The following is a 6,540-nucleotide window of genomic DNA, read 5'->3' on the forward strand; positions in this document are numbered from 1 at the left end:
TGTGGATCCAAATCAATCTTCTCATGTGTGTCATTTAAAGAAATCTCTTTATGGATTAAAACAAGCACCTAGGGCATGGTTTATGAAGTTGACTACATTTCTTCTCTCACAAGGGTTTGTTGGATCAAAGACAGATACCTCTTTGTTTTGTTATCACTCTAGTGGGATTGTCATATATTTTCTCATATATGTTGATGACATCATTGTCACTGGCAATACTCTCTCGGCTATTAGTTCCCTTATCAAAGCACTCTCCACTGTTTTTACCATCAAGGATCTTGGTGATCTTCATTATATTTTGGGATTAGAGGTTTCGTGAACATTTGAAGGTTTGTTTTTGTCACAAAAGAAGTATATTAGTGATTTACTTCGTCAAACTAAGATGTTGGATGCAAAATCGGTTGCTACGCCAATTGCATCAGGGAATTCTTTGTCTCTCCAAGATGGTACTTCTCTCTCTGATGGGACTGAGTATAGACAGGTGGTTGGTTCTTTACAATATCTTGCTAACACACGTCCAGATATTGGGTTTGCTATCAATCGAGTTGCTCAGTTTATGCATGCTCCTAGTGATGTTCATTGGGGTGCTGTCAAGCGCATTCTTCGGTATCTTAACAGCACTTCTACTTTTGGCCTTTACTTTCCTCGTACCTCATCTATCTCCCTCTCAGCTTACTCTGATGTTGATTGGGCTGGCTATCAGGATGACAGGCGTTCCACTACTGGTTTTAGTGTCTTTTTTGGCAATCATCTTATTTCATGGAGTTCTCGTAAACAACGTATTGTCTCTCGCTCCTCTATAGAGTCTGAGTATCGAGCTATTGCTTCAGTTGCCACTGAGTTAGTATGGATTCGTTCACTACTACGGGAGTTGCATGTTTTTCTTCCCTCTGCTCCTCAAATATGGTGTGATTGTCACACCCCACCCAGCCGGATCCGGTCATACCCAAATACCCATGGGGGTGATACACCGCAAGATCTAGGTTCAGTGACAAATCCATACAAAACATGATATAGCAAAATTAAATGGACAAGAATAAATCAAGTTCAAGTAATAAATTATCAAAATCGAAATAATGGTTACAATCATCCATTACTTCAAAATAAAAGTATAACATCAGAGTTTTAAAAAGGAAAGAGAATAATTTTCAACGCAGCGGAAAACTAAACTAGACTAGTTGTATTACCCCCCGTATTTCTAACCCGAGATCCGTATTCTAGGTCCGAGAACCCGAAGGTCTAGTCGGGTGAACTTGTGGAGTATCCGGATTGAAGCCCATGATCCATACCCAGGACCCATGGATATTAATCCTTTATCTGAAGAGCCTGCCTTGGCGGGTTGGAATTCGGAAGTCGGTGTTGTTCGAATGTCCGGAATGAAGGTAAGATCTCCCCCATCTCTTATTTAGGGCAAGGTTGGCCTTGGGTATCAGCCCCTAGTAAAAGCACCCTTGTATGGCAAATTACATGGGGGCGGTTACTAGTGGCGGTCGCTTAACCTAGCGCGGCCCAAGCGACCACCCGGTCTGCTTTCGGGGATTTTGCCCTATTTTGCCCCCGGACTTCTATAAAAGGCAACCTCCGTCTCATTAACGATTACTTTATTCGTGGTTGCTTATTTGGGAGTTTAGACGGCTGCGGGGAAGTCCGAAAGAGTCTCCTGAGCGACGGCTTGGAAGATCGTTCTCTTCTTCTCGGCTTTCCGGTGTGAGGTATTGAACTAACCCTTCGTTCTCTACTCTCTTTTCTCCATTAGTTTGGTTTACCCTTTTCCCTCGTCTCGTGATTACCCCTTGGATACTTTTACCCTCTTTTTTAATCTACTTGAGATGGAATAACCGTGAACGGAACCCAACTTCCGTGAGATGGTAAATCCAATCAAGGAGAGGGTTAGGGGTAATCTATTGATGATAGTGGATCATTTTCTCTTACCCTTTTGGCTTAGGGAGTGTTTAATTCGAGACTTAGGATGAGATTACTCGAAAACCGGATTGAAATCTAGTAATCGAAGCCCGAGTTTCGGATTGAAACTCACCGTTTTGGGGCGGTCACTAGTGGCGGTCGCTAACCTAGCGAGCGGGCTGGTAAACATGTGACCAATTGGATTTCGGTTCCGATTCAAATTGATTTATGTGACTTATATATTCTAATAACCCCGTGTTTAGGTGATTCCCGTTTAAAAGAAAAGTCTACGAATAGTTACTTGGATTCCATTTTCTGGCGTTTCGGTTATATGCAAGTAAGGACAGTCTATCTTATCTATCTACATATACTTGAACGTGTTAATCGATAGTTGTTAGTCTTGATTTCTATTATTATATCTGTTGTAGTTGTATTTATTTCTAATATTCTACTGCTTGTTTGCTTTGATTTCATAATTACCTGGTGAATTGTGAATGTTATATGATTATGGTAATTGGTATATGGTTATGATAGTTGGGGTGTTCCTTTTGGGATATCTTGGCGATGATATCGAAGGTCGTGGAATGGGACACATGCCTGCGATACCTTCAGACTATCATGATTAATTGATGACATTGTTAGGATGAGTCTAGATTGCATGGCTAGGTACCCCACATGCTACTACCCTTTCGGTAGGGGAATTGAAACCGAGTAACCCGTGATGACGGTGATGTGACTTGGTGGTCCCTGTTAGTCATATAAATGGTAGGGTTGCATATGTTAGGGTTAGGCTCATGGATGTCCAAGGACCGGACCATGAGGCATCCGCCCCAATAATATGTGGATGACCATAGGGTTAAGGAGTAGAGTCCAACGAGGTAGCCGGTCCGTGAGGATTCTTACTCCTAGGTTGCGAAGGATACTGAACCGAGTTGGTTGGTGCCATAGGGGATGTATCTGGACTTCATGTAGACATGTAACCATTATGACCTTGCATTGGATTAGAAACCCGGACATGCGCCGTACTCATTACCAATGGTCGTGGTGAGAGAGTGTGGACTTAACCCCTAACCATGGTTTGTGAGCCGGTGTGGACTTTCCCTTTTTCCCCGGATCCCTGCGAGGTAACCGTCTTGCCGGATCGAGTGATGAGACTTACCCGAGAGGAGGGCTGGTGTTTATCTTAGCTGTTTGCTTGGCTGCCCATGTCTCTTGGCTTGCTGTTAGAATCTGCATCTTCATGTTTTGCCATTCATTCTTGTATGTTGTATCATGGCATTTTTGGATGATGGGCTGGTTCCCTATGAAGGAACCATCCCGTTTGAAGAAGTGTGGCACCGCCGGGGGAGATGGAAATAGCATGTGCGGGGTTCCTGCGGGTGCATGGAGTGCGCTTATCGCACCGGTTGATGGTCGAGGCGAGGTGGTTAGGCGGTTCCACCGAGGCGGAGAAGAATTGGAGAACCCCTCACCTTATTAAACTGGAGTCTAAGTTCATTGACTTAGAGAAACAAACTGGAAAGAAACTGATATAAATACTTTTGAATTATTCCGCTGCCCTCATTTTTGTTTTATCCTTTATTCTTTATTTCTTTCCTTTGATATTGGAGCATTTTGGGCTCCTGTAATTCATTTAATTCAGTTAGTGAATATTCTTTGCTCTTGATTATCTATAATTGTCTTAAATATTGTTGATAGACTAAAACCTTGGATCTTGTGACGGATCGCACCCACGGGTTGTCGGGCGGGTAACCGAGACCGACGGGTGGGGTGTGACACTAGTTCTCTAATGGAATCCCACCCAAAAGAATAGTCTTGATACTGGCATGAAGCTCCATGTGCGTCCACTTCTTCTTCGGTCACTCCTTCAAGAAGATATACTAGCAACGAATCCTCCATTTGGAATAAGTCCTCATAACCTGCAATATAATCTAATAGAAAAAAAACATATAAAAGGAATGAGTTCAAAAGAACTCAGTGAGGTCAACTCAACATCATATCACATATTCATTCTCAAGATTACACACCACACATATAACATGAATATCAATAATGTAATTAATGACAATGATATGATATGTGAATGATTATGCTCCTAACTCTATCATGAAGTCTCTATGGTAGACACGCATTAAGTCATACACCAGTCTTCTTTGGGCGGTCTCATCACTCTTCCCTCACGGCTCTGATGCACGTCTGTTGGGTTCTCCGCGGTTGTTGTGTAAAGTCCTGTCAAGCCATGGTTGGGGATTAGGTCACCACTCTCTCACATCACCATTGGTATAAGATCTGGCGCGTGTCAAGGATAATCCTAGGCCAATGTAAAGTCATACGGTCTCGTACTACATGTGGTATAGATACTTCTCCTATGGCACCAACCAACTCGGTTCAGTATCCAATATCTCCCCTCATGCCTAGTGCCCTGTTGGTTCGATACTTTCCCACCTAGAGTCAACGTATCCTATGGCACCAACCAACTCGGACTACGTTGACCCCTAACCCTATGGTCATCCACATATAATGGACATGATGCTCTCCATGTCCTCTCACGGGTCATTTCACCGGTCTTGAGTGCCCATGAGCCCTTGTCTATTATATGCAACCCTACCATCTCATGATGACAGTGGGCTTGCTTGACACACAAGACCCAGCCACTAACATCACGGGTTAACCGGCTTCAATACCCCTGCCGAAAGGGTAGTAGTACTCATGAGGTCACCTAACCAAACACTTCTAGACATGCCCTAAATATGTAAATCAGTAATTGGGAAAGAGCCAAGGACACCATAGGAATGCGTCCCATACCGCCTCCTCTGGTATCCTATGGCAGAAATGCCAAAAGGGCATTCCCCATTCCCAACCACAATATAAGCAATCATATAATGTCACTAGGGCAATGGGTGAACCCACAACCCTAGTAGAAAATACAAGGTAGAAGAAATAATAATATTTCTCCTCTCATACAATCACATTCCATTTCATAACAACAATAATAGATTTCAAAGCAAGGAGCAACATCAGAAGTAATAATAAACATAAATTATAGCAATTCATATTTAACAAAAGACATAAAATAACCACAAGATAATACTAAAGCAATACAAGATATCAATAATGAAAAGTAACTAACATCATTACATATGTAATATAAAGTTAAGTATATTCCTCACCTTTTACTTTGTTCTTCCTCCAAATCCAAGAATCCACTCCCACAAATTAGCGATTAAAGATATATTAACCAATTTATGCAAAAGAAATAATTAATACAAATTAGAGCCAATTTGGGTTTCAAAGGATATCCTAAAATCTTCCCACGAAAACCCAAATATGAAAACTAGGTTAAAAAGGGTAGTTCTCAACCTCACTAGTGAATGGTCACTAATTTGCCACCAACTCGAAGTTTATAATGAAGCAAAACTTTGGGAAAATCTAATTGGAAACAAAAGGATCCTACGGGTACCTTCAATTTTATTAAATTTGACCAATCTCAAAAAGCCCCAAATTTGACTCTCATAAATCACCTGTGGGTGAACTAGAGAGTCAAATTCTAAAATCTTTTGCAAGGGGATAAACCATTACTCCCAAACTCAAGGGAAACATTAATATAATAAAAGATAAGCATCTAGGGTACCTATCATTATTCCCTTTCATAGATCCCTCAATAGAAGAGAAAAGATATTACTCCCACAAACTAGGAAGGGACATTAATATAATAAAGGAAAGCATCCAAGATACCTAACAACCTTCCCTTTCAAGATTCCATAAAAGTAAAGGAGAGAAAATACTCACAAAATTGTGAGTAAGAGAAGGATTAAAGAAAACTAACATTTCGTAGTGATTTTGCGAAGATTCCGATCACAGACACCTTCAGAAGAATGGAAATCGCTCCTCTCTTTTGTTTCTCCTTTTCTCCAAAGCCTCCGCCTCTTTCTAGCCTCCAAAAATGCGTTTACGGATGAGATAAAACATAAATAGGGTTTAAAAATCCGAATTTCCAATTTTGCCCCTAAACAGAAAATAGGGTGAGGGGTTGGTTCACCCAAATGGCCCAAACTTCTAGTCCATGGTTGGACCCCCAAACGAACTCTGATTTTGATGGTTTTTGGCTCTTTGAAAAGGTCTTTCGACGATCTTCAATTTGATACCTTATTTGCATCAATCGGATTCTCCATCACTAATCTACAAATATTCCAAAATTACCCTTTTTACACTATTGAGACTAATCTTCTCTCTTCACTTAAACTCTAGGAGAGTTTTTGAGTCATTACAAGGGTCATCCACCAACATTGGTTCACTTTTCAATCCTTTGGGCTCAACTTAAATGGTTTACAATTGTCGCCGAATCACGGCCTAGGTTCTCGGTCTTAAAACCACGGGTTAAAGGGGTAGAAATCCGGGGGATTTCACAGTGATAATATCGGTGCTACTTATATGACCATAAATCCGATATTTCATGCTCGTACTAAGCATGTTGAGATTGACTTTCACTTTGTACAGGACTTGGTTGCTTCTCGTCAATTTATGGTTCGCTATGTCTCTACAGTTGATCAATTGGCAGATCTTCTAACTAAAGGCTTACCTCGGGCTCGGTTCCTCTTTCTTTGGGACAAGCTTATGGTCCTTACTCATCTTACTTGA

The 6,540-nt window shown here is 41.3% G+C and overlaps 1 pseudogene; it reads left to right on the plus strand.

The window, feature by feature from the left end:
* The first annotated feature begins 382 nt into the window (after positions 1 to 382).
* Positions 383 to 6,540, plus strand: LOC149022534 (secreted RxLR effector protein 161 pseudogene; annotated as a pseudogene).

This window comes from Hakea prostrata, chromosome 3 (assembly GCF_041222555.1).
Source record: "Hakea prostrata isolate BN-2017 chromosome 3, UWA_Hpros_2, whole genome shotgun sequence".
Lineage (NCBI taxonomy): Eukaryota > Viridiplantae > Streptophyta > Magnoliopsida > Proteales > Proteaceae > Hakea > Hakea prostrata.